The sequence below is a fragment of the Dryobates pubescens genome, chromosome 18, assembly GCF_014839835.1.
Source record: "Dryobates pubescens isolate bDryPub1 chromosome 18, bDryPub1.pri, whole genome shotgun sequence".
NCBI classification, from domain to species: Eukaryota; Metazoa; Chordata; class Aves; order Piciformes; family Picidae; genus Dryobates; species Dryobates pubescens.
In genome coordinates this window covers 19,429,170-19,450,170 of record NC_071629.1, presented here as the reverse complement: position 1 = coordinate 19,450,170, position 21,001 = coordinate 19,429,170, and positions in this window count along the sequence as shown.

Sequence of the window (21,001 nt, the reverse complement as noted above, 5' to 3'; positions counted from 1 at the left end):
TTGTGGGGAGGTTAACACTTTGCACATTTGAAACGTAACAGCTAGATCTGGGGTGGGGGGTAGGAGGGTGTTTGTTTAAAAAATAAATGACACTTTTAATGGTGTTGTGAACATTTCCATGCCTGCACCCACAAGCTTTTTGCTTCAGCTCTGTTGGAAAGTCAAAAATGATGATGGCCTCAGCTTTATGAAGTAGATAGCACTGTGCGAGTTAGTGCTTGGGAATTAAATCCTTATTCCAGCTAAGTCAAGGTTTAACTGTTCCATGATCCTTGTTTTAGGTTATGAACATGCATGTGAGTTATTCCTGATCAATCCAAGACTTCCCCTTCACTTCCACCACCCCCCCCCCCCCTTCTCCTTTTCCTCCTTATCAACCTTTTTCTCACTGGCATGGAAAGGCTTAAAAGAGGTGAGCTGGAGAAGTTAGCACTCACTTTTGGTTTCTTTCATCCAAGCTTTGGTCATCTCAGGTATCTCCACAGAATCACAAACATTTTGTTTGCTCTGGAGAGCTGTGGCCTGAGGAGGACCTGTCTGGTGCTGCCTCTTGTTTGGATGACATGGCTTGAGAAATTGTGTGCTGCAATGACCGGTGTGTAGAGATTAGAAATGGACCTTTCTTGTGACATCAACTCTGGTGGTGGCATTGGTAACCAGGAGATACGTGCAGCAATGGCATTAGGAAGAAAAGGGGTGACATTCTTTTCATCTTAGATGGTGAATGGGAGAGGGAAGGGGAAGGGAGAGGAGAGGGAAGGGGAAGGGAGAGGAGAGGGAAGGGGAAGGGAGAGGAGAGGGAAGGGGAAGGAAGAGGAGTGGGAAGGGGAAGGGAGAGGGAAGGGGAAGGGAGAGGGAAGGGGAAGGGAGAGGGAAGGGGAAGGGAGAGGGAAGGGGAAGGGAGAGGAGAGGGAAGGGGAAGGGAGAGGAGAGGGAAGGGGAAGGGAGAGGAGAGGGAAGGGGAAGGGAGAGGAGAGGGAAGGGGAAGGGAGAGGAGAGGGAAGGGGAAGGAACCTGATTAAAAAAAGAGATAAACTTGAAATTAATAATAGAAAAGAATTTTGAAACTAGTTTGAAAGTGGAGGGGTAGATGGGAGAAGAAGTAAGGCTGCTGCACTGTGCGAGGGGCACCAGAGCTCAAAGCTGCAGCTGAGAGCGTTGCCAGCCTGAGACTCGTTAGCCGGCGGTGTTATTTTTCATTCCTGAAGATAAAGAAATGTTTTCAGTCAGAAAAATGCCTTTTTATTGAATTCCCTGCAAGTTCATACTTCAAAAATGTGTTTTCCATTTCTGACTTTCTTGTTTTATGAAACACTGGAAACACGAGAGCTTTTCAAATATCCCTGAGAAAGATGAGAGTTTTCCATTTGTTCTGTCATTTACTCCGTCATCTACAGAGGCATTATCAGGAAACCAAAGCTGATGTGTGCTTTAGCTCCACAGCAGCTTCTGAGGGGGACTTTTCCCTTCTTGCTCTAGCTCCAAAGCATCTTCTGAGGGGGGCTTTTCCCTTCTCCCGAGTTTCGTTGTTCTTCTACCAGCCTGCTCCTAAAACATGGGTGAGGCTGCTGGGGCTGCTTGGCTGTAGAAAGGAGGAGAATGCCTCCCCCTGACAGTCCCCAGCTTGGTGAGGTACTTGTCAAAGAGAAACCTGGCAATCAGAGAGGGATTTTTAGGCTGTTTGGGGAGGCTGGGAGCTCAGCAGGGCGAAGCTGGCAGCACCTCATGTCCCCCAGGCTCAAGAGTAGACATTTGGGCTTGTTTGCCTCAGCTAATGCATGCCTGCCGACATGCTGGCATTAGCTAGGACCAGCTCTTGGGTTTGCAGGTGGGTGCTGGTGGCTGTGACATCATCCAAGGCACATTTTTGAGAACAGGGAACAAGGAACATGGCTGTTGGTGAGAAACACACCCAATTATTCCAGATCTCTTTGCAGATCCTCTGAATGCAGCCTGACTGCAAAACTTGGCCAGGTGGGAAAATCATCTTGGATTTGGGGGGTCAACCTAAAGGCCTGCTGATGCTCTGCTCTAGTGGTCAGGTATTGGAATGTGCTGCCCAGGGAGGTGGTGGAGTCGCCAACCCTGGATGTGTTTAAAGGTCGTTTAGATGTAGTGCTCGGGAATATGCTTTAGGGTGAACCTTGTAGAGTAGGGCTCTGGGCTGGACTCGGTGATCCTGAGGGTCTTTTCCAACCTGAATGTTTCTGTGATTTCTGTGCTGGACTGGATGACCTTCAGAGGTCCCTTCCAAGCCCTGCCGTTCTGTGTGGCTCTGCGGTGTCCTTCCGCAAGGCAAGCAAAGAGCGAGAGGAGCAGCGCGGGGTGCGGAGGAGGAGGAGGGGGCCAGGTGAGGAACGCCCTTCGCCGTGTGGTCTCTTCCCCCCTTATTATCGCCGTCTCTTTCCCTTTCTCTGGTTTTCGTGTGCGTGCTGTCTCCCTCCCCTCCTCGTCTGCGCGGCTCCTCTCCCATTCTTGTCTCGCTCCACCCTCCGTCTCTCTTGTCTGCTTGCCCCGCACCCCTTTTGTCCTGCTCCGCCGCTCGGCAGCGCTTTTGTGTGCTAATAGCAGCCGACTGCCACCGCCTCAAAGGATCCCAGCGCTGCCAGCGCCCGCCGCTTTTCATTCAGCTGCCGAGGAGCAAGGAGGCTCCTCCGGCCCAGCCCCCTTGCCATGCCATGCCATGCCATGCCATGCCATGCGGCTGATGCCCACTCCTGGGACATGTTTGCGGGTCCCCTCCCGCATAATCACCGAACTGCCTAGGTTGGAAAAGACCTTTAAGACCAGCAAATGCAATCGTGAGCAGAGGGCTGGAGCACCTCTCCCATGGAGACAGAGAGAGTTGGGATTGTTCAGTCTGGAGAAGAGAAGGATCCAAGGAGACCTTCTTGTGGCCTTCCAGGATCTGAAGGAGGCTACAAGAAAGCTGGGGAGGGACTTTTGAGGGTGTCAGGGAGTGATAGGACTGGGGAGATGGAACGAAACTAGAAATGGGTAGATTCAGATTGGATGTTAGGAAGAAGTTGTTCCCCATGAGGGTGGTGAGACACTGGCACAGGTTGCCCAGGGAGGTGGTGGAAGCCTCATCCCTGGGGGTGAGGCTGGATGTGGCTGCGAGCAACCTGCTGTAGTGTGAGGTGTCCCTGGCCATGGCAGGGGGGTTGGAACTGGCTGATCCTTGAGGTCCCTTCCAACCCTAACAATTCTATGATTTTATGCTTAACTTAATGCTGACAAGTCCTTGGTTAAAACACGTCCCTCAGCACTACATTTACATGACTCTTACAGACTTCCAGGGATGGACTCCACCACCTCTCTGGGCAGCCTGTTCCAATGTCTGAGAACCCTTCAGAGGAGACATTTTTCTAATGTCCAACCTAAACTTCCCTTGGTGCAACTTGAGGCCACATCCCCTTGTCCTGCCACTTGTACTTGGTTGAACAGACCCATCCCCATCTCATTCCAACCTCCTTTCACTGGTAGTTGTAGAGAGCTCATAGGTCTCCCCTCAGCCTCCTCTTCTCCAGACCAAACACCCCCAGTTCCCTCAGCTGCTCTTCCCCAGCCCTGTTCTCCAGACCCTTCCCCAGCTTTCTGGAGACTTTCAAGAGCTGTCTGGATGTGCTCCTGTGTGACCTGCCCTAGGTGATCCTGCTTTGGCAGGAGGGTTGGACTCAAGGGTCTCTGGAGGTCACTTCCAATTCGGATGCTGTGATGCTGTGTGGGGATGCATTGTGGGGATGCTGAATTGGGGGTGGTGCTTCCTGCCAGCTAGGTGATGCAGAGACTTAGAGTGATGGCTGTGAGGGAGATAGCAAGGCTGATGGAACCTGCCACTGGTGAATGCCCCAGAGTGGCAGAAAGTGCTAAGGAGGCTGAAAAGAAGCAGCCAGTTCTCAGAATGATTCTTTCTCAAGAGATGAACCAGTGTCTCTTCTAAAGGTTCCATGTGGATAGTCAAGAGGCATTTCCCTGTGGGCACATGTAGGGTCACTTGGAAACAGCCCATACACTGCAACTGTGCTTAGATTTAAAGGGGGCAGGAATAAAATTGAGCAAAGATATTTTGCCTGAATCCTCATCCTTTTCAAGGCTTGTTTGGGGACTTGGTGGAACAGGTCTTGTGAGGAGCAGCTGAGGGAACTGGGGTTGATTAGTCTGGAGAAAAGGAGGCTGAGAAAAGGAGACCTTCTGCCTCTCTGCAACTCCCTGAAAGGAGCTTGGAGCAAGGCAGGGGCTGATCTCTTCTCCCTGGTAACAAGTGATAGGATCAGCAAGGTTGGAAGAGACCTCAAAGATCATCAAGTCCAACCTGTCACCACAGACCTCATGACTAAACCATGGCACAAATGGCCTCAAGTTGCACCAGGCATGGCTTAGATTGGATGAGAGCAAAATTCCTTCACACAAAGGGTTCTCAAAGACTGGAACAGGATGCCTAGGGGGGGGGTGGTTGAATCCCCATCCCTGGAAGTGCTTAAAAGCTGCAGAGATGTAGTACTGAGGGCTGGTTTAGCACCAGCCTTGTTAGAGTTAAAGAATGAATGGACTCAATCATCTTAAAGGTCTTTCCCATCTGAAATGATTCCATGATTATTTTTTCCCCTGTGTGTTCTTTCCTCTGAAGAGAACAAGTGGGGGAAAAAAAATAGTCAAGACAGAGGGAACAAATGCTAATGAGATGTTAAGATGTTAAATGAAATATTTACATTACATGCTGATGGGTCTCATTTGTACAGCTGTATAAATATATAGATGTATTTAAATGGATGTATATATATAGAGAGAGTGAGATGTAGCTTGCCTGAGAGCTGGTGAGTGGGTGGCTGGCTCTTTGCATGTGCAGGTAGGTGAAGAGAGAGAGAGAGACACAGACAGAAATCCACCTGGATGCTGCTGCAGCTTTGATTTGCAGATGGGTCAGCTGGCCTGAGCAATCTCTCTGCCCCTGGTATACTCTTGATCTAAAATATAAACAACATCCCCCCGCTCCCCTTAAAAGCTGCTGCAGGCTGAGCTAAAGCAAGGCAGATATTCATGAACACCAAGAGGTTTGCAAGGAGGAGCTGTGTGCAGGCTTCCACGGCTTGCTGACCTTTTTTTGTGAGTGCTTCACCCTGCCACGAAGTCAGCTCACATGATCTTCTGGAGCCTGCAGGAGCTGCAGTGTCCTGGAGGGACATCCTGCCCCTGCCAAACCTGCCACAGGCCTCCCGATGCCAGCCAGAGCCAGAGCTGGCATCAGCAGGGCTCTGTTTCTGGAGATCACACACCATCACTGCTGTCAGATAAGAGTATGAAAGCCTGGTTTTATTAATCTGGTACAGCCTTCCACGTATTAAAAGGTAGCTGTGCCATTAATAATGAATCTGTCACATTCCTCTGTCACTTCCAATTTGTGCTGCTTCCCAGCTGGCAGCAGGCTTTTGTCAGCCAGGGTGGGGTGAGCTGGCAGAGCTCTTACCTGGCATCTCCTACCTCTGCCCAGCCTGCAGCCCCTGGAAAGTGAGGTGCTGCTTGCTAGGGGCTCCATCCTTGCTGCCTGCCAGAAATACACAGAGTCACAGAAAGTTAGGGGCTGGAAGGGACCTCGAGAGATCGTCCAGTCCAACCCCCCTGCCAGAGCAGGATCACCTAGATCAGATCACACAGGAACACACCCAGGTGGGTCTTGAATATCTTCAGAGAGGGAGACTCCACAAGCCCCCCTGGGCAGCCTGCTCCAGCGTTCTGCCACCCTCACAGTGAAATAATTCTTCCTCCTGTTTCCATGGAACTTCCTATACCTCAACTTCCACCCATTGCCCCTTGTCCAGCCATTGGGCATCAATCCTTTACACCACAGGGAAGGAGAGGCTGGCTTAGCTGGCAAGTGTGGTCTGGAGAGTGCTTTCTCTTCCTTGGAATACTAATGTAAGAATCAGAAGAGAAATACAAAGGTTTTGAAGTCAGAGCCCATGGTTTTTGTTCACTCTGAGCAGTTAAGTAGCTGATCACGGATGTCACTGGGTAACCGGTAAGGCAATTACTTAAAACATTCCTAGATAAATCTGTTCTTTCTCCTCTGAGACCAGCTTTGAATGGGAAGAGATGGGCACAGGGGATTGCATCACATACCTGTTACAGTCATTAGCATCTCCCGGCAGCAGCCGTTCTGCGCGGGGAGCGGGGAGCTCCAGCCTGTCCCTGCAGCCTCCGTCAGATCACCGTCCTTGGAGCAGATCTGCTGGGCCTGATATGTTGTGGGGATCTACGTGAGAGAGTCCACTGGAGAGCTACCAGGATGACTGAGGGACTGGAGAATGTGCCCTGTGAGGAGAGGCTGAGAGACCTGGGTGGTTTTTAGTCTGGAGAAGAGATTGAGAAGGGGATTTAATAGATGCTTATCAATATCTGAGGGCTGGGGGTTAAGAGGGAGGGGAGAGGCTCTGCTTACTTGCATCCTGGGATAGGACAAGGGGCACTGGATATAAACTCCAGCACAGGAGGTTCCACCTCAACATGAGGAGGAACTTCTTCACTGTGAGGGTCACAGAGCCCTGGAGCAGGCTGCCCAGAGAGGTTGTGGAGTCTCCTTCTCTGGAGCCTTTCCAGCCCCATCTGGATGCATTCCTGTGTGACCTGTGCTGGATTCTATGGTCCTGCTCTGACAGGGGTGTTGGACTCAGTGATCTTTGGAGGTTCCTTCCAACCCCTAACAACCTGTGATCCTGTGACACTGCCCAGATGGGGTCCCTGGGAGCTGAGGGGGTGTGTGTGGCTGCTGCTGTTCCAGTATTTACTGTAGGGTATGGCATGTTCCTCTGACTTGGCCACCCCCTCCAGATGCTTGTTAATGCCTGTCCAGTAACACTAAAGGTCTTTACAGAATCACAGAGTGGCAGGGCTTGGAAGAGACCTCTGGAGATCACTGAGTCCAACTGCCCTGTGCGACCTGCTCTAGATGACCCTGCTTTAGGGAGCGGATCAGACCCAGATGATCTCCAAAGGTCCCTTCCAATCCCCACCATTTAGTGATTCTGTGACCTTCTTGGGCACATCCATTAGCAAGCTGCAGCACTAGTCACTTAGGCGCAGTGAGGGTACAGCAGCCTACAAGGCACCCTTAAGCAGACATTATCAGCTCCACTTCAGTGCAAGGTGGGGAAAAACACTTGAAAGTGACAGTGTAAATATCGACTGCAGGCGTTTAGCATGATGTAGCAGACAAGGGTTTTGAAGGAAACTTCTGTTATTGGGAGTGTTTAGGGGTTGTTTTTTTTCTCAACTGTCATTGCTTGCTGTCTTTTCAAATTCCCTAATCAAAACATTTGCTTATCCAGAGAACAGGCTCATGAATGCCTCAAGGAGCCCGGCAGCAGCAGGTGATGCTGGCAGCAGGCGGTGCAGGCAGGGTCCTTTGCCCTGTGCTGCAGGAAGCTTGCAGGGTGCTGGTGGGTGCTCTGGGCCAAGTGTCTCCCCAGCCATCCCTGTGCCCTAACAGGGAGTCCCACAGGGAATCCTGATGGGTTCCAGTCTCATCTGGGCAGTTTTAGCCCTTCTCCAGCACTTTTTATAGCTATGCTTGGTGGAGAGGCTATGGCTAATGTCCAGTGAGGGGAGACAGGAATCATAGAATCACAGAACTGTCAGGGTTGGAAGAGACCTCAAGGATCATCTAATATCCACCCCCCTGCCATGGCCAGGGACACCTCACACTACAGCAGGTTGCTCACAGCCACATCCAGCCTGGCTGCAAACACCTCCAGGGATGAGGCTTCCATCACCTCCCTAGGCAACCTGTGCCAGGAGATTGTAGCCAGGAGGGGGTTGATCTCTTCTCCCAGGCAACCAGCACCAGAACAAGAGGACACAGTCTCCAGCTGTGCCAGGGGAGGTTTAGGCTAGAGGTGAGGAGAGAGTTCTTCCTAGAAAGAATAATTGGCCACTGGAATGTGCTGCCAAGGGAGGTGGTGGAGTCCCCATCCCTGGAGGTGTTCAAAAAAGGATTGGATGTTCAAAAAAGGATTGGATGTGGCACTTGGAGCCATGGTTTAGTTGTCATGATGTGTTGGGTGATAGGTTGGACTTGATGATCTCTGAGGTCTTTTCCAGCCTCATTGATTCTATGTTTCTATGATTCTCTGGCTGTGATGAAAGAGAGCCTAATGACTCCGTGTGTGTGTGTGTGTTTTCAGGCTAAGAAGTGAATGACATCTTATTTTAAAACATGTGTGGTTTTCAAAGGCTTATAGTGAAGCACTGGGAAATTCTTACTAATCTGTCACAGTTAACTTCCTAATGAGTGTATGGTTGCTATTTCATAGGTGTCCCTGCCCATGGCAGGGGGATTGGAACTCAATCATCTTTAAGGTCCTTTCCAACCTAAACGATTCTATGGTTCTGTGAAATGCCAGTTCAGTAGAATCAGAGAATCACAGAATGATAGAATCATAAAATCATGGAATAATACAATCACAGAGTCACAGAATCATAGAGTCACAGAATCAGAGAATCCTAGAATGATAGAGACACAGAATCATAGAATCATTAAATCATAGAATAATAGAATCACAGAATCAGAGAATCACAGAATAATAGAGTCACAGAATGACAGAATCATGAAATCATGGAATGGTGGCAGTTGGAAGGGACCTACAGAGATCATCAAGTGCACCCCCCCAAAGCAGGACCACCTAGGGCAGGTCATACAGGAATGCATCCAGCCAGGTCTTGAAATACTGCATAGAAGGAGACTCCACAACCTCTCTGGGCAGCCTGCTCCAGCGCTCCAGCACCCTCACAGTAAAGAAGTTTTTCCTCATGTTGGGGCAGAACTTCCTATGTTCCAGTTGGTGTGCAGTGTTCCTTCCCCTGGAACAGGACAGCACTGAAAAGAGCCTGGCCCCTTCTTCCTGACCCCCACCCTTCAGATATTTATAAGCAATAAGAACCCCCTCAGTCTTCCCTTCTCCAGACCAAACAGCCCAGGTCTCTCAGCCTTTCCTCATCAGACAAGAGTTCCAGTCCCTTCTTCATCTTCTTATCCTCCCTTGGACTCTCCCTAGTGTATCCCTGTCCCTCTTGAAGTGAGGAGCCCCAAACTGGACACAATACTCCAGGTGTGGTCTCATCAGCAGAAGGGGAGGAGAACCCAAGAATGACTTCTGGGCACCCATAGAAATGTGATGAGAATCTACAGGACTACACAGGGGCAGAATTTGCCCCTTAGACACCGATTTCCTGAAAGAAAAGGCTTCTGAAAAGCAGTGCAAGATGCTGCTTTAATATTCAGTTATTGCCCTAGTGATTGACTGCACTCACTGCATCCTGCCAGTAATGGCTGGCTTTCAAAATATATCTTTGTGATTAGTTTAATTTGTGGAGCTTTTCTCCCTCTGAATTGATTTGATGAAATGAGTCAGGCCAATAATAAATTTTTCACTGGAATGAATCTACTTAATCAATTTAGACAATCAGTTTGTCCTTTGCTTAATAGCATTTGCCAAAAGAAAACAAAGTCTTTCATTAACGAGGGTGGCCAGACATTGGGTAATGAGAGGTGGCAGCTAACATCAGGTTATGTGTTCTGCAGGAGCAGAAAGCAGGATTAAACATCTGCTGCAACTACCTGGCTCTAAAATACCTCTCCTGCTACTCAGTGTGGGTTGGACACAATGATCTTGAAGGTCTCTTCCAACCTGGTCTATTCTATTCTATTCTATTCTATTCTATTCTATTCTATTCTATTCTATTCTATTCTATTCTATTCTATTCTATACACCTGGCTCTAAAATACCTCTCCTGCTACTCAATGTGGGTTGGACACAATGATCTTGAAGGTCTCTTCCAACCTGGTCTGTCTATCCTATGCTATCCTATCCTATCCTATCCTAAATACCTGGCTCTAAAATACCTCTCCTGCTACTCAATGTTGGATTCAACATTTGGATGTTTTGTTTAGTTGGTTGGTTGTTTTTAACACTGGCCTGAGCCATAGAATCAACAAGGTTGGAAAAGATCATCAAGTCCAACCTGTCACCCAACACCTCATGACAACTAAACCATGGCTCCAAGTGCCACATCCAATCCCTTTTTGTATGCCTCCAGGGTCGGGGACTCCACCACCTCCCTGAGCAGCACATTCCAATGGCCAATTCCTCTTGCTGGGAAGAACTTTCTCCTCGCTTCCAGCCTAAACTTCCCCTGGCACAGCTTGAGACTGTGTCCTCTTCTTTGGTGCTGGTTGCTAGAGAGAAGAGACCAACCCCTTCCTGTCTACAACCACCCTTCAGGTAGTTGTAGAGAGCAAGAAGGTCTCCCCTGAGCCTCCTCTTCTCCAGGCTAAGCAACCCCAGCTCCTTTAGCCTCTCCTCACAGGGCTGTGCTCCAGACCCCTCCCCAGCCTCGTTGCCCTTCTCTGGACACGTTTCAAGCGTCTCAATGTCCTTCCCATTCACATCCCAGGACATTTTGCCAGGGCAGGAGTTAAAGACAAGTACATGGGTCTGAACCTGCCTGAAAACAAAAAGAAACCCCCAACCCCCACCAAAACAAAACCCTGGAGGTTTCCATTCCGCTTTCAAGGAGAGCTTAGGAAATAATGCAAAGCCCAACCACGGTGTCAGGACCCTGTGTGCGATAAAATTCTCTCATTTGCCTTTTTTTTTGGTTGGTGTTTTTTTTTTGTTGTTGTTGTTGATGATGTTGTTGCTAAGAGAAGTAATTTAATACAGAGTGTTATTAAATCACTGCTCCTTACAACGGGCTGCAAACTAACAGCTCGCCTGAGAAAGCCCTGGGAGTTCAAAGCAGCTCTGTAGAGGGAAAACAAACACTGCTAGCCAGAGAGTGATTAGTGGCTCGTACCGCAGCGCAGAGGACTGTTTGGGCTGGTAATTTTCAAGGCATTATCTCCTAATGTTTTATTTTTCCCTGCATTCTGGATTATTGTGGTGGTGTTTGTTGGTTTTTTTTTTTTTTTAATGTTGATTTTAATTATACCTCTTAGGAATAATATCTGGCAAACTAATTTTGGTGAATGGCAATGGGGGCGAGGGGGGAGAGGGGAAACCCCCCCAGCATTATCCACCTAAGGTAATTACACATATTTCTCAGTCCCTAGATGAAATAGTTTAACTTCAACCCCCACTATGGAATTTATAAACTCCTTTTTATTATTTTCTTTTCTTTTCATTCATTCGTTTGTTTTGTTTTTTTTTTTTAAACAGAGGCTGCCAGTGGAGTTTCAGATAATAGAAATCTCTAACCCTAATCTCAGCATCCCAGATGGCTGCCTCCAGGAGCAGCAGAAACTGTTTCCACTCTCCCCCCCCCTCCAAATTTCCTTCTCAGAAACACGCAGCAAGCCAAAGCAAAGGCATCCAACTTTTTTCTCCGGTGGATCCTGCTAATTCCATCATTTAGGGGTTAATCCTTTTGCCTTTGGGTTGTTTGGAGGTTTGGGGTGGGGTGGGTTTTTTTTTTTTGGGCCACTGGGTTTTGCCCATCCCATCCCATCCCTCTCCCAGGGTGTGGTGTAAACGCTCAGCTGCCCCAGCGATGGACACTTTCTAGTGCTGCTCAGCAGAGACTTCCAATCATCCCTTCTCACTTCCAGCCTAATAATGCTGTGACTCTTTGGCCCCTCTCCATTGAGCCAGATGTCCTAGTTTAACAGACTGACTGCTCCAAAACATCATTTCTAACCTTTGAACGTGAAAAATGTTAACACAATAGCATCATTCTCCCCGTGCCCTCCTGGTGGTTGGAAGCAGCTCAGAATGAGCAGTTGTTTTCACCTGTGGGTGATGTCTAATGACTGATAACCTCCTCCTGGGAGCCCCTCCACCCCCTCACCATTGCCTTCTCCTTCAAGCCTCTCCTCAAAGCGTGTCTTCCTCCCCCCCCAGCACTTTGCAAAGCAGATGCAGATGGAAGTGCCAGGTTAAAATGAACAACGAAATGGAAGGCTTGGTGTCTGGAGGACGGGGCAACTTTCCCTGCTCCTGGGTGGCTGCTGTTTGCCTTTGCTTCTCTTAGCTCTGGCTCGCTCCCAAAAGCATCGTGTGGGTCTCTGGTGTGAGAGGTAAGGAATTTGGGACAATAGCCCGTGTGTGTGATGTTTTCTGCAGGAGGGCTGCTTGGTGGCAGGATTTCCTTTTGTCTGCTTTTCTTTTCTTCCTTCTGAAATCCTTAAGGAAAGCTGGGTCACAAAGCCTGAGTTCATATTAAGAGTCCAGCAGACTCAGTTAGGACTGTTGTAGAAAAAAAAGATGTGAAAGATGCAAGAACAAAACTCTAGAGGAAGCTAAAGGCAGCAGCACATAGAGAGAAATGAGAGCTCTTCTGCTTGTGGGGGCATCCTGATTGGTGTGGAGAGTTGTTAGCCATTGGAATGTGCTGCCCAGGGAAGTGGTGGAGTCCCCATCCCTGGAGGTGTTCAAGAGGGGATTGAACGTGGCACTTGGTGCCATGGTTTAGTCATGAGGTCTGTGGTGATGGGTTGGACTTGATGATCTCTGAGGTCTTTTCCAACCTTGTTGATTCTATGATTCTAAGTCCAACCCCCCTGCCAGAGCAGGACCATAGAATCCAGCACAGCTCACAAAGGAACACATCCAGATGGGTCCTGAAAGTCTGCAGAGGAGACAACTCCACAACCTTTCTGGGGAGCCTGTTCCAGTGCTCCATGACCCTCACAGTACCTGTATGTAAAGGCCTGATTTACACATGGGAATGTGGGCTGCTCTTGATTAAAATGTGAGAAAGAGCAGGTCTGTTGCTGTTTCTGAGCTGGTAGTGACTTCTCCTGGATCGGGAGCTGAAAAGATGTGAGATTTACACACTGGTCACCAGTGCTCTGCACTCCTTGAGAGTCTGAAATAAGACATGAGGCTCCTTGCATGGTGGATATTTAATTTGGCATTTAATGCTGGATTCCCAGTCAAGTACAGTGAGATTTAATGTGGGTTGCTTTCCTTGATTGTTGTTGGGTTTCAACCCCTCCAGTCTTTTATGAGCTGTTTCTGCAGTCTTTGGCTATTATGAGTTGGCTTTTTAATGGTTAAACTGTCAGCTGTAAACATCTACACGAGGAAAAGACCTTTCCAACTGCTGCCAACAGATCTCTTGATGAGTTAAGTTCTTTAAAGGGCAAAAAAAGAAGAGAGAAAAAAAAAATCAGTTCAGTTATTCATTTTGAAGCATTTGATTATTAGGTTATTTGGAGACAAAGGTAAAAAGTAATTGTTCCACAGGACCTTGTGTGTGTGTTTGTGTTCCACTGCTGGGCTCTGTGGTGTGAGAAGAGCAGGATGCAGCAAATCCACAGGCTATGCAAATCCAGCTGGCTGAAAAGAAGTAGAAGTCAAGAGGCATTTTATTCCAGTCACTGGCTGTGAAGGAAATAAATGTTGGAATTGCAAGTGTGCTCTGCACTCTAAAGGGATGATGTATGCTTTAATTTTGCAGGTTGCTGTTGGGAAGGCCTGCTGTTAGGTGCTGTTGGATGTGTGCCGCTTCCTTTTGGTTTGGGGAAACGGGGTTGTTTGGAATGGTTTCTTGTGTTGCATGCTGGCATTATTGTTATAAGTCAAAGTTGAACACCGAGCAGGATTCTCCCTGGACAGAAATTGACTCCATTTCATTGGTGGTCTCTCGTTCAGCACCTGTCTGTCCCCAGTCCCAGCAATCTGGGACTGGTTCTAGTGCTTAAGCTTGGCTTTAGGAGAAGTTCACTGTGTGTGAGCAGGAGAAATGGGCAAATCATGAAGGGGAAAAAAGCACCAACTCTCCCCTGCTTGCTCTGTATTAACTGTCCTCCCTAGAAACCCTGTGCCTGCCATCCTCCAGGAGTGCTTTTTCGAGAGGTCTCTGTGTTTAAGCAGCGGTTTGGTGTCCGATGGGGAAGGGGGTTGTCTAAGAGCAATTAAGTGAATCCTTTTGCCTTTCTCAGCCACTGTAACATTTCTCAAACAATACTAGGAAAGAGACTGAGCCCTTTGTGTGTGGAACATGTGCACAGCTAGCTCTTGGTGGCTTTGGGTGAGCCACTTGCCTGCATGAATAAACACCAGAGCTGGGGGCTTGCTATTTTGTGGGAGAAATGCCAATTCTAGCACTGATAGATTGCATCTTGGTGCTTCGTGGCTGCAGTGTTAATCACCTGGTGGTGGTGGTGTTGTGAGGGTTTGGGGGTTATTTTTTTGTCATGGTGGGGCTTTCTTCTTTTTTTTTTGGACTGGTTGTTTATTTAAGCCCCCAGAAATCAAATATGAACCTGATTAAGGATTCAGCATTGCACGTAAGGCGGAGAAGAGCTGCAGGTGGTGACAGGCAACTGGATTGTGTTTGATCTGGCAGTTTTCATCTGTGCCACCATTTTAGTCCTGCTGTGGGACTGCAGCAAAATGGTGGTTCCCTTGTTGTGTAGCTTGGTGATGAGTGTGTGTGAGGGGGTGTGTGCAATCCCTGCTCCTGCCTGCTCCAGAGAAGAGCTGGCTGAACGATGTGCCCTTAGCGGGGTGTGATGGGCAATAGGAACTCCTACTGGGGAGCTCCCAGTGTTGGAGTGGGGAAAGAGCTACATTAATTCTAAATCTACATTCCATGAGGAGGAATTTCATCATCCACTGAGGTTTTCCACATACACACACCCCCCCTCATCTTGTTTTAATTTGGCTAGAGGAGGGAGATAATCTCCTGGGAGCATATGTACAGGGATGACTCTAAGAGAGCAAAATGCTAGGGATGGCTCCACATCTTCAAGCAGCCTCAATTTGTCCTCCTGTAGGCTGTGGGATGAGCTTTATTCAAGAATTTTGCTTGGAAGAGGCTGGGTCAGCTGGAAGAGGGAGCCAGCTGCTCATGCAGAGCCAGCCTATCCAGAGGGTACCATTGGGACAGCCCTGGTCCTGGCAGGCTGTAAGAGCAGGGACCCTCCTGGAGCTGGCTGTTTGGGAAACCCTTTCCAAGCAGAGACTGCTGCAGCTCCTCTGCTGTCCCAGGAGTGTATCAGCCCTTTCTTGGCTGTTATTTGTGTCCCCTTAGAAGGTGGCAGCAAGGTTTTGTGTTTCCCTATGCTGAAGACCTGTGGTCTGCTGTTTTCTTTAGCTCACCACAGCAATCTCCATCTGCCATGCATCTCCCAGGGCTATCTCAGAAACGTCAACCACAGCTCTCTTGAATGACCTCCAAGGGCAGAATTGATGTGCTCAGTTCACTGTCACTGTCCTGTCACCTGAGGAGATGATGTTTGACCAATACTGTAAGCAGCAATTGGCCTCTGGAGACCATGGGAAACATCTACACTACATCTAAGAGAAACTATGTGGGACTTGGTTTCCCCACCTTCTCCTGAGCTGTGACCAGCTAAGGCTGAAGGAGCTTAGTTCTGCTCTGGGGTGGGACAAGAGGGGCTGCACTAAGCCCTGCCTTAGCCACCCACCAACATGGAGTGTGTTTGGGTCTATGAAGACTAGTCAACACCTGGGTAGAGTTTCTGTGGGGAGATACTGGAATCCAATAGCTGGTGCTGACTTTGAGCTACTGGGAACCAAGAAAGGTAAGAAACATGGAAGGAGCATCAGGAGAGCTGAAAATAGAGAGTGGATGTATTAATAGTCTCTGAGTGCCCTGTAGGAGAAGAATGCAGGACATGTGAGTCTTTCCCCTTGAACTGAGGAACCTATAACCTCTTGTGTCCCAACCCTGCTACCAAAGCAGAGTGTTTGCTAGAGGGAGTTTACTTTGCTTTGGGATTGTAGGGCAGCTGGGCTGGGGCATGGGATCACGCAACCTGCAGAACCATGCTGTTCTGTGGCCAAAAGCACAAGCTGTCCCTTCTTCTCAGGAAAAGAAAGCTTTATCATGAATTATAAAATGTTAGGGGTTAGAAGGGACCTCTGGAGATGGAGTCAAACCCCCTTGCTAGTGCAGGTTTGCCCACATCAGATTGCTCAGGAATACCTCTAAGCAGGTCTTGAAAATCTCCAGAGAAGGAGACTCCATAACCTCTCCAGGCCTCCAGCACCCTCAAAGCAAAGAAGGTTTTCCTGCTGTGTTCTAGCCTGTACCCACTGCCCCTGCCCTATCACTACCCACCAGTGATGGCCTCAAGTGTTAACCCCACATATAGGAGAAGGATGAGCTAGGGGGTCTCACAACCACCACTGGGCAAGGAAAGGACCTTCTGGTCCAACTGAAGTGTCTATTGAGGGAATACTGACTACTCTTGTGACCTGAGACAAGTAGAATGTAAGGCCCCTCAAGCTGAGCCAGGGGAAGTTTTGGCTTGAGGTGAGGAGCAAGTTCTTCACTGAGAGAGTAGTTAGCCATTGGAATGTGCTGCCCAGGGAGGTGGTGGAGTCCCCATCCCTGGAGGTGTTCAAGAGAGGATTGGACATAGCACTTGGTGCCATGGTTTAGTCATGAGGTCTTGGGTGACAGGTTGGACTTGGTGATCTCTGAGGTCTCTTCCAACCTTGTTGATTCTATGACCAGCAGTGCTCAGATCCCCACAGTGTCCTGCTCAAGCACTTCTGTAGGGGTCACATTTACACAGCTGGTTGGGCTGGGACACAGATTTGCTGTCTTCCAAGCTTAGAAAGCACCTCACGCAGCTCTGGGCTGACATACAAAATACCAGCCCATTGGGATGGCTTGTTTGCTGGTAACTTAAAAAGGGATTTTTGTGCTGGGGTGAGCTTCAGAACAGAAGCTATTTCAGCAAGGATTTTTTTTTTCTCTCTCTCTTTTTTTCCTCTCTCTCTTCTTTTTTTGGATTCAAGTTTCCTGCATGCTTCAGCCTCACTGTTGTGCTGAAAACTGTTGTGTATCGATAAGAGTTTCCTTCCACCCATAATCTCTTCTCTCCTTCTGTTCCCTGCTGTAAACAAGCCATTAAAAATGTGTTTATGACATCACAGTTGGTGACCATGGAAATGACTTTGATGTTAGAGAGACAAATACAGCGTCGTGATTTCACGGCAGGATCAAGGCAGGAGAAGACCCTTGTTCAAATGGGGGGGTAATTAACAAAGGTGGTAGAGGGGAAGCTTGGTTTGGGGGGAAAAAGGAAAAACCCAAAACCAAACAAAAAACCCACCCCAAACCCATGAAGAGCCAGTTGTCTGATATGATACATTTGAAAGTCCCCCCCCTCCCCCGAATAGAATACATTTGGAAAACCTCTTTCAAATGAAAACTCGCAGTGCTCTGGCTGGGCTCTTTCAAATAAAAGCCTATAGGGTAAACAGACGACTGAAGGGTACCAGGGGGAAAGCTTTGGAAGAAGCTTCCATGTGCAAAAACATCCAGCAGGCCTCTTCCACAGAATGTTAGGGGCTGGAAGGGACCTTGAAAGCTCATCCGGTCCAAGCCCGCTGCCAGAGCAGGATCACCTAGAGCAGATCACACAGGAACACATCCAGGTGGGTTTTCAATATCTCCAGAGAGGGAGACTCTGCAGTCCCCCTGGGCAGCCTGTTCCAGGGTTCTGTCACCCTCCCAAGGAAAAAAATGTCTTCCTCATGTTTCCATGGAGCTTCCTATGCCTCAATTTCCACTGTTACCCCTTGTGCTGTCATTGGGCATCACCCAGCAGAGCCTGGTTCCATCCTCTTGGCACTCACCCTTTACATATTGATAAACATGAATGAGTTCACCTCTCAGTCTCCTCCAGGCTAAAGAGACCCAGGTCTCTCAGTCTCTCCTCATAAGGAGAAGTGGTCTGTGTTTAAATCAGGTTTAGAGCATTCAGGGCCAAGTTAGAGCATGGGACCAGCATTCTTCCAGTTGACAGCAGTCAGAAAGTCCTGCAGGCTTTGAGGACAAATGGAGAAAATCATGGAATGGTGTGGGTTGGGAGGGATCTTTAAAGGTCATCTAGCCCAACCCCTTTGCCATGGGCAGGGTTATCTTCAACTAGACCAGGTTAGAGAGACAAGGACAAACACAGAATCATGAAGGTTGGAAACAACCTCTAAGATCAAGTCCAGCTGTCGATGTAACACCACCATGCCCACTAAACCATGTCCCAAAGTGCCATGTCTACACCTTTTTTTTACCACCTTCAGGGCTGATGACTCCACCACCTCCCTGAGCAGCCCATTCCAATGCCTGGCCACTCCTTCAGCAAAGACAGACTCATAGAATCAAACAACCTTGCTAAGAGGGGAGGAGATGCAGTTTGGAGAAGAGGCAGGTTCACTAGGCTGGGTTGCTTTCTCTCAGTCTCAGAGATCTGAGTAGTATCAATTATTAAGAGGAAGCTGCCTCTCTTCAAAGCAGAAATATTTTGATGCTGGTATGTAACATAAACACTGCAGCTGGTGCCGTGGGACTGTGTCAGGCTGTCTGTTGCACCAGCCCAGGCACTTCCTTCTCTCCTGGTGACAGGAGGAACCATGGGCAAATCACTGCAGACGGTGAGGAGCTTCAAATGTGCTCCCAACACCCCAAAACCAAAGTCAGAAAATGTTAAGTAGACCATTTGTGTTTGAGAGCAATATTCAGCTCATCTGCCTTTTGATGCTGGCCCATCCCTTGCTGCATTATCCTTATGGTCATACCTGCCTGCAGCCAAACTCCTCAAATGACAGAATGCCAGGTTGGAAGGGACCCCAAAGAACATCCAGTCCAACCTTTCCAGGTGATAGTGCAGTTGAAATGAGCTGGCCTAGCACCCTGTCAAGTCTTAAAGCTGTCCAGTGTAGGGCAATCCCCTGCTTCCCTTGGGAGAGGATTCCAGTGTCTGGCTGTTCTCACGGGGAAACATTTTCTTCTTAAGTCCAATTGGAATCTCCCCAGGAGTAACCTGTACCCATAGAATCACAGGATCACCAAGGTTGGAAGAGACCTCAAAGATCATCAAGTCCAACCTGTCACCACAGACCTCATGAGTAGACCATGGCACCAAGTGCCACATCCAATCCCCTCTTGAACACCTCCAGGGATGGGGACTCCACCACCTCCCTGGGCAGCACATCCCAATGGCTAACTACGCTCTCTGGGAAGAACTTTCTCCTCACCTCCAGCCTGAATTTCCCTGGCACAGCTTGAGACTGTGTCCTCTTGTTCTGGTGCTGTTTGCTTGGGAGAAGAGACCAACCCCCTCCTGGCTACAGCCACCCTTTAGGGAGCTGTAGAGAGCAAGAAGGTCTCCCCTGAGCCTCCTCTTCTCCAGGCTAAGCAACCCCAGCTCCCTCAGCCTCTCCTCACAGGGCTGTGCTCCAGACCCCTCCCCAGCCTCGTTGCTCTTCTCTGGACACGTTCAAGAGTCTCAATGTCCCTCTTAAACTGAGGGCCCCAGAACTGGACACAGGACTCAAGGTATGGCTTAACCAGTGCTGAGTCCAGGGGCACAATGAATGACTTCCCTACTCCTGCTGGCCACACGATTCTTGATGCATGTCAGGATGCCAAGGGACTCCTTGTAAAAAGGGAGTCTCCACCTTCTTGGTAGCCACCCTTTATGTGCTGGTACATGGCCAGTGCCATGTCAGGGCAGCCAAGGCTGGCAGCAAAACAAAACCTTTTGCCTCCTGATTTTCCTGTGACTCCAGCTCCTCCTTGATCCCTTGGGGCAACACTCATGGCATGTCTGCATCCATCACTACCACAGGCTGTTGAAAACCAATCCTTGTTTTCACATACTCTTTGTGGAACCCTTAGCATTTCATGCCTCAGAGGCAGCAGAACCAAGGCTGCTTGGAAAGTATTGGCAGAATCCTTCCAGGGGCTCTCTTGAGCAGTGGTTCCAACATATGTAATTATGAATAAAATAGCCTCTGAAAAGACCTCCTTGGATTCAGAGAGAGATGAGAGCAGTAGGGTAGAGATTGAAAGAGATGGTTCCTCTCAGCTAATTGTTTTTTTTTTAATAAACTGGTAGAAGCAAAGAAACCACCAGGAAAATAAAAGGAGGGTGGTAATGCTTTGTTCTGCAGAAATCTGTGCCCTGCTGCCTCTCCCATTGCAGAGCAATAAAGGGAACGAAGGGGAAGGGAAGGGAAAAGTGGGGATGAATAGGGGTGCTAGAGTATTGGACTGGAAAGGTCAACAATCTTGCCTTGAAGGCAGAGCTGATCTAAAAAAGCCCTGCAGCAAGGCTGCCCTGGTTGCTGCCCAGCCTGTTCAAAGGGGTTACCCACGTGTTGATGGTTCCCCCTGGCTGCCTCATGCTCTGGGTCCCGGTCAGGAACATGGCTTACAAATGCTGCCTGGGCTTTCCAGGTGCTGCTGCTGAAGTCCACGTTTCCTCCTATGGAATTAAACCCCTGGGGTTGGGAGGATTTGTATGTTCCTCACGTCCAGCTTCTCTCGCAGCTGAGGGCTCAGCCCAGCAGGTAGAGAGGAGGATGCAGTCCCCCCTGCTGCATGTCCCTGTGCCACCACCTCCCTCAGCCGTGCCTGAGGGTGCATGCTAGCTCCACCCCCCCAAAACATTCCCCATCCCAGTACCACCGAGCTGCCATAACTGTTGCTAGATTAGCCCCTTTCTTGCCTTTGAGTGAAGAGCCAGCAGGCTTGGCTGGCTTGAAAGCCAGTCCAGCGCCAGTCCTGGGCTACTGTCACTCTCCCCAGATCATTAAGGATTCATCACTTGCTTGGGAGTGGGTTTGGCCACAGGAAATGGGTTTGCATATGAACTGGGTGATGATGTTTTGTCTTTCTTCCAACTGTGGGGATTTCAGGCCAGAACCATTGTGGTGCCTGTTCCTGCCCTTGGTCTTCTGACTCCTCTTTGCTTTCCATGAACTTCCCTCTGAATGAAAACCAACCGACCTGCAGCTGTCAGAAAGGGAGTTTCTAGACTGGTACTTGACACTGTCAACTCTTCATTTCCCCCTGTGCACTGCCCTTTCTTGGGGTATGAAGTGTGCAATCTTGTTTGGCATCAGGTCTAAGGATGTGTTCGTCCCCCTCTACCCTTCACTGGTGGGGCCGCACCTCAAATAATTTGGTTCAGCTATGGGGCCCTTGCTACAAGAAGGAATTGCAGCAACTACCCAAGGAA